Source organism: Haliotis cracherodii, unplaced genomic scaffold, assembly GCF_022045235.1.
Source record: "Haliotis cracherodii isolate W230 unplaced genomic scaffold, xgHalCrac1.p SCAF_4, whole genome shotgun sequence".
Lineage (NCBI taxonomy): Eukaryota > Metazoa > Mollusca > Gastropoda > Lepetellida > Haliotidae > Haliotis > Haliotis cracherodii.
Window position 1 is genome coordinate 73,188,953 of NW_027266297.1, and position 8,215 is coordinate 73,197,167.

Sequence of the window (8,215 nt, forward strand, 5' to 3'; positions counted from 1 at the left end):
ACACATCCACCCCACTCCATCTGTACAACGTGTGTACCCCTATATCAAGACAACCCACACACCCACCCCTCTCCATCTGTACAACGTGTGTACCCCTATATCAAGACAACCCACACACCCACCCCTCTCCATCTGTACAACGTGTGTACCCCTATATCAAGACAACCCACACATCCACCCCTCTCCATCTGTACAACGTGTGTACCCCTATATCAAGACAACCCACACACCCACCCCACTCCATCTGTACAACGTGTGTACCCCTATATCAAGACAACCAGCACATCCACCCCTCTCCATCTGTACAACGTGTGTACCCCTATATCAAGACAACCCACACATCCACCCCACTCCATCTGTACGTGTATACCCCGTTATCAAGACAACCAACCCACACACCCTCGTCCGTAAACTCATGCAAAAACAATGCCACGTGTGTTGTAGCTATCCTATCCATGTTAACATTGTACAGAAGTGCGTACAATGCTATGTCTATCTACCGTGGTGTGTCTTGTACTTGAGTTCGCCATGAATGACCTATCCACATAATTACAAGACACGCTAACTTCTTCCTTGAACTTGTCCAAGAAACATTGACACACGACCGTGAAACATTAGTCAATCAGAACATATGAAGAGTGTGTCTTTTTTTTTATCAATATGTGAGTATGACCACCACAATATGGGGACAGTGTGACAGTAACGAGAGCCTGGAAGCAAGCCCTTCGCCCGGGACGGCCGCAGATCCCAATCTCTTATATCAATAAGCATACATTCGTTTCCCTGGGGCAGGCACTGTATATGTTCTGCATAACTCAGAGTCAATGCGAAAATAAAGTAACTTCAATATACACGTTTTTCAGTAAAATATGAAACCAAATATCAAGCAACTGTCTTTTTATAAACGATTTATGTATGTAATTAACCATGACATTTCTCGGGGTCAAACATTTTGCGGGTGATCACTTTATTAGGTTTTATTATATAAAACAGAAAGGGTCTATCAATATTTAATGACAGAATCGCACAATCAGACACATTACGTGCTTGTGAATCCTGCTCCGGTGTGCACTGGTTGGTAACTACGGCAACCAGCGGTGGCGGACCCCAGGAGACCGGCCTGCACTGGTCGTGGAGCGTGCATACTGTGTGCGGACGCTGTGCAGGGAGGATGAGAGGCTTGCTGTTTCTACTGTGGGGCTGCTTCTCCTGGCACATACACTCAGGTAGGTCAGTGAGGGAGTTAAGGGGCATTTTACGACGCTTTTAACAATATTCCAGCATTATCACATTGATGAAACCCAACTTGGCTTCACACATTGTATCCCTGGACAATCGAACTCGGGCCCTCGGCTTTAGGAGCGGGCGCTCTGACCACTAGGCTGTGTTCCCGACTCAGTCAAAGGTAGGCTATAGTAGTTTATCTGCAGACTATGTGCTCGTTTAGAATTCAGCCAATGGCTCAAACTTGTTGTGGATGTCTTGCAGTTCTTGGCTTGTAAAATGACCGCCTCCGTGGTCTAGTGGTAGAGCGTCCGCCCGGAGAGCGGAAGTTCCGGGGTTCAATCCCGGCCGCGTCATACCAAAAGACGTTAAAATATGGTACTTGTTGTTACCCTGTCTGGTGCTCGGCATAAAGGGTCTAAAACAAGGACTGGTCGGCTCGGAGTCAGTATACTGTGTCTGAGTGGGGTATTCATGTTAAACTGCGGCATGGTATCTCAGTGAGCTAGCACTATAAATCGGCATTAGTCCGGACTAGTACAAGCAGCCACACACACACACGTGCATGCACGTCGCTATATAAGTGCAATGATCTTGGACGCGACGTTAAACCAAATTTCACTTCACCTCACCTTGGCTTTTAAAATATAATCTAAAACCCCAAAAGAACGTTTTTAGTGTTTGGTCTGATACAATGTTTTACAGGCGCAGTTCTTTATATTCATTTCTGTTGTGCTTGGGTCTCCTGGCCTTTCACATGCTGACACACATGGGAATCGATCTCGTGTTTAGATCTCGGGCGACCACTTACCACTAGGCTACCCCATCATGTGAGACTTTATGCTACTCTGCGATTCGGGTTGTAGTGAAATGAACGACAAACCGAGTCAGACAATGGCATAAAATGGTTTACATCTTTCTGCTTCACACTGAAAGAAATCATACACCTTAAGAACCAACTGAGAAGCGGATATTGTCAGTCAACAATGACGTATACTATGTAGCACGTGTAGCACGTGCTTGTGCTGTTCCCGCTACTGCTGTGTCCCCTCCGTTCAACATGTCAACTTGTACACAAAACAACATGATGGTTTTTCAAGTCATTAGAATAAACAGCAGTAATTGTTGGGTACAGGGTATTCATTGCCGTGTATCGTATTGACAGTTAATAGACTATTCCCGATTTTGAGTTATTTTGCAATCCATCGTTCTCATTTGGAGCAAAACGGACTGTAGTTCGTATCATTCGTGACCAACTCGGCGTAATCCGGGACAAGTTACGGAAAGGGACGAGTGGTGACGAATGTAGTTCGTATGTTACTTCCCCTTGAACATACGGGTAACAATACTTGCTGTAAGAGGCGACTAACGGGATCGGGTGGTCAGACTCGCTGACTTTATTGATGCATGTCATCATATCCCAATCGATCCTCATGATGTCGACCACTGGATTGTCTGATTCGGCGTTAAACAACAAACAAACACAAATAATCGAATGTCCTGGGTTCCACAGGTCGTGTTGGCCCCAACATCGCAGTCATCCTGAACACAACGAGATGCTCCCGCGCCAGACACACACTCGCCAGTCCCAAGGGCGTGTTCCAGATGTGGCAGCACGACAAGCGCGCTAATCAGAATATAGTAAGTCTTTCTCCACGATCAGTCACAATTAGCGATGTGCAAGAAACATTTACTCGTGCTTCATCCAATTCTATAATTCCTGAGGGCATGAGAGAGTTAAAATTTTACATCGCATCTGAAATATTTCAGCCTCATAGCGATAACAACAACAACAACAATCATAATAAAATGTCTGCCCACAGAGGGCAGTACAACAGTCAGGTAAATATCACATTTTTGGATAAAACAAACATGTCAAAATTGAAACAAATAATTTCCCATATTCAAGTTTTATCAATTAAAACAAGGATATTGCAACCAAAGTCAGAGCATCTTACTGGGAACCATGGGGAGTTTCCGTATCTCTGCTTCCTGCAGGATTCCCCAGCAGGGTTTAAGCCATCACTAAGGTCAGCAGTGGATGCACGGTCATCTTCCCGAGGCAAGAGAGTTAAGTGACTAGTCCAGCTTGCACCCTTGACGAACTAGACTGGAGTTTCTGGGCTCGATCGTAGCACCACCAGTGGGTATTACGAGTTATGTCCCTCCTATGCCTCTCATATTGACCAATCAGATTCCACCTCTTGTATCACTTGCATTTGCGCCCACTCAAGACGATCTGATCAATAATCAAGATCTATGCTGTGATTAAACGGGTCTTACATCGCAAAGTGCCTCAAATCACATGAGCACCTGATTAAAAACATGAAAAGATTTGGAAAATATCTGATAACGCCGAGTTGGCGGTGCACATGCTTTGCAAATCCTGCAATCGACCGAAATCTGCACGACAGTTTACGGACAGGATGTCGATTTCTTTGTGCGATTTTGACTGGACTAAGCATAGCCGAAATGTGACTCCATAATACCAGCTTAGTTCGGCAAGGGTGGAAACTGGACTTTTAAAGTCAGTTAACTCACTTTCCTCGGGAAGATGGGGTACGTTATGCAAGCCAATATACAAAGTCAATCTTATATAAGTTGATCAAGGATGGAATTGCGTGCTGCTGGCAGGACGACTATACTTTTACAGTGCTTTATACCCCGAGTTATATTTTCATCCATAAATCAAATATTTTCTGTCAATGCTATTCGTCTTAAAGTGCAATGTGAAGTGTTTTGCATTATATCAGTGATAAATGATCTGATCACAGGCTCATAATCACTGTATGGAGTGAGTGAGTGAGTTTGGATTTATGTTGCTGCAATATTCCAGCAATATCACGCCAGGGACACCATAAATGGGGTTCACATATTGTGCCCATGTGGGGAATCGAACCTGGGTCTTCAGCTTGACGAGCGAACGCTTTAACCACAAGGCTACCCCACCGCCCCTCGCTGTATGGAATCAGATGAGGTATCACACATTTCTCAGGGGCGCACGTGCTGCATCCTGATCCAACCCTGCTGGTAACCATAAACACAAACGATGTAATGGCCAGTAACAAGATCATATATAATTCAACAATTTCAAATAAATGTGAATGCTTAGTTAACGTGACATAATCTAGCATGAAATTTTTTTTAAAATATTATAAACTATCATATTTCGACTGGTTATTGATATACACTCTTCCAAAAAAGAAACGCACAGGTAGATTTTTATTAAATTTATTGTACCAAATAAAGTCGATATATTAATTTATAATTTAATACCATAGATACAAATATGAAATTTGGGAGCTCGATAGTCACATGTTGTCGTGGTACAAAGGCATTGAAAACTGTTCATTGTCATGTAACATAAGGCAAAACGGTTGCGCTGAACTCAGTATCTCGTGTGACCGTCCCAGGCAGCAATCACGGCTCTGCATCTCCTCGGCACTGACTGGATAAGTGTACGAATTCTGTCCTGCGAAATTCTGCGCCATTCTGCTTGTAACGGCGCTGGCCAGTTGTGTGAGTGTCTGCGGCGTGTTCTGACATTGAATGTCCACGTCGGTCGAGTTCATCCCAGAGGTGTTCGATTTGGTTGAGATCTCTTGATCTCCACATGCCAAGGCAAGCAGTTGATGTTGGCATTATGAGGATAGTCTACCGCGACACAAGCTGTGTGCGGTGTTCTTCTGTAGAAACAGCTCCCTCTGGCGGTCAATGATTGGAAGAAGGTGAGGTTGAAGAATTTGATCAATGTAGCGATTTGCTTTCGAATTTCCCTGAACCACAACCCCACACCATGACACTACCGCCACCGAAATTGTCGAATTCACGTACACAATGTGGGGCAAAGCGCTCATTTCGACGACGATAAACACGTTGTCTTCCATCTCGCCGGTGAAGAAGAAATCGTGATTCATCGCTAAACTACACTCGTCTCCAATTTCTCTAATTCCAAGGCTGTAATGTATGGCACCAACGCAAGCGTCGCTGTCGATGAATCTGTTGCAAAACAGGGACGATAACTGGTCTTCTGGGTCGGATTCCAGCCTCGCGAAGATGGTTCCTGACAGTTCTCAAACCAGGGATGCGTCCTGCAGTCTCCGTAGCTGTGGCATTGCAATGACGTGGAACAGTCGAATGTAGCGATCCTGTGCAGGAATGGTAACTCTTGGTCGGCCGGTTCTCGGACGGTCTGCAGTGGAATTGAACTGTGTGTATTAATCCCAAAAGCGGCAAATGGTTCTGTGGTGGACGTTGAAGTGGCGTGCAACAGAGGACTGCGATTCTTCTCTTTAGAGCGGCAGCGCTGAGTCTCGGCATTTTCGAACATGAAAAATGTTGACAATTGAATGACAAATTATTGGCTTATGTTTCCTTTTTTTATAGCCACTACCGAGAGTTAACAATGCCATAACTTGCACGTGAATTTTGCTTTACTGTTTTCCTCCATGACATTTTTGAACAAGTGTGAAAACAATGCCGTTTAAGACATTGCAAATCGACAATAGCTACATTTTGACGCACCGTTTGTCGGATATCAGGCCACCAACATTTTCCAATAACATATATCCAATTTATATATCGGATTTTTTGTGTAGTCAGGTTCAATGAACTACATACTACTTGTGCGTTTCTATTTTTGAAGAGTCTATATTAGAGCTATGAACACACAATGCCCTTTAGAAATGGTCAGAAGTAACAAATGTTTTTTATATTTGGGATAACACTTTCTTTGTAAAGTACAGATTCTCGTGCAGGATTCGAACCCACAAAGAAAGTGTTAGCACAAATATAAGATTTGATATATATTGAACCAAATTAAAAACTTCACAATCCTAAAATTTTAACATTTTGACCAGTTATCATTGTGGTCCCTTATTGTGTATTTAAACAGTAATGGCCACGTATTGTCTTCAGATAACACCCGTTTTTGTGCAGGTGAATCGATCAAAATCATGTGCACAGCACCATAGTGGCAAAAGTGTTTTTTTACGTGCAACTGGTCACGTGGCCATAATACCGCACGTGTTTTCAGCCAAACTTGTTAGCAGTCATTAACAAAAAAAGAAAAACACAAGAAAACAAAGGTCTTTACGGCCATTTGTCATGCCACGCCTTTCAAATGTGCAACGTGAACGTGCCATCGGCATGTTGCAGACGGGAACGTCCGTAGCTGAAGTCGCAAGGACGATGGGTTGTAGTCGACGGACTGTTTATGATTTACAGACGCGTCTACAGCAAACAGGTTCCACCGCTGATCGCCCTCGGCCAGGTCGACCATGTGTGACGTCACATGCAGAGGATCGTCAGATTGTCTGACGTCACCTCCGTAACCGATTTTCGACGGCTACATCAACCCGAAATGAACTGTTTAGGGGTAGACTGAGTGCGCAAACTGTTCGAAACCGTCTGAGAACTGCTCATCTTCAAGCACGACGGCCATACTGCGGGCCGATTCTGACTCAATTACACAGACGTCAACGTCAATTGTGGGCACAGCGACTCAGCGTCTTCAGTGATGAATCCCGATTTAATCTTCGATTTGCTGATGTAGGGCGAGGATGTGGAGGCGCCGTCATGAACGTTACGCCCAGTGTTGTGTACAGGAAGTTGATAGCTTTCGAGGCGCAAGTGTCATGGTGTGGGGGTGCTTTATGTGGCAATGCACGTTCCAGGCTTCTTGTCATCCGTGGCAACCTCAACGCTGCTGCTTACCGCGACCAGGCACTGGCACCAGAACTTCTGCTTTTTAGGGCAGCACATGGACCCGGTTTGATCTTCCAACACGACAATGCCAGACCCCACACAGCAATTTTGACAAGGAATTTCCTTCAGAATGCGGGAGTCAACGTCATGGACTGGCCGTCAAGGTCTCCCGACCTCAATCCCATCGAACACGTCTGGTATACTCTCCAGAACCAACCACAGAATTTGTAAGATCTTGGCACCATTTTGCAGCAACAATGGCGTCGTCTTCCCAATCATGTGTTCACAAGCGTCACAAGGTCCATTCGGAGGCGTTGTGTGGCAGTTGTCAACTCACATGGTGGCCATACACGCTACTGAACTTGTGTGCCATCAGATTCTCGTGCTTGGGACTTATGATTTAAACTGTTGATGTTATTACCGAATACCGCAGGTGCTTGGAACAAATTATGGTTACCACCGTTAATTAAAATCCTTCTTTGGACATTAATGATTAAAAATTACCTTCTCTGATACATTTGTCCGTTGTATATCATATATGGGATTACTTTTAAAAATGAAGTTTTTAATTTGACTCAGTATATTTTAGAGCTGTTAAATGGCATTTGATTCTGCTGAGAAAATGGAAAGTGTGTCTGGTAAACTTGCTGAGATGTTTTGGGTCCAATGACAGTGGCGCTAGCAATTGCGTCACCATCCTTGAATCCATCTGTAAATATAGAAATATAATTGTTGATTATATTCTTGTTGATATAGTTATTGGTTTGTTTCAGATCTATTTAGTTTAGTTAATGTCAGGTTTAATGTTTAGTAAACATCACCCTTTCCTGTGACGGATAGGAAGGCAGACAGGAGATACCTTGTGAAGTTCACTATTGACACGTTTCCTGAAAGTGTATCATACGTATGCAAGCTTTACATGCATGTGCATTGTCGTGCATGGCTACATTGTGTCAGTGAAAAACGTTCGCACAAATTCAAGCAGAAGAAATAAAACAAGGATCGCATTTATTTTTTTCTAAACCAAACAAAAGTCTAAGAACAACGAAGAACAATCAATAACTGATAGTTTGAACATGATCACAAGGACCCCGAACACATTATAATGACCACCCGTGAAGATCCGGGGTAGAATAGGCCTTCAGCAACCCATGATTGTCGTCAGAGGCGACTAGCGGAATCGGGTGGTCAGGCTCGCTGACTTGGTTGATGCATGTCATCGTATCCCAGTTGCATTGATTGATGCTAATGGGGTCAATCTCTGGATTGTCTGGTCCAGACTCGA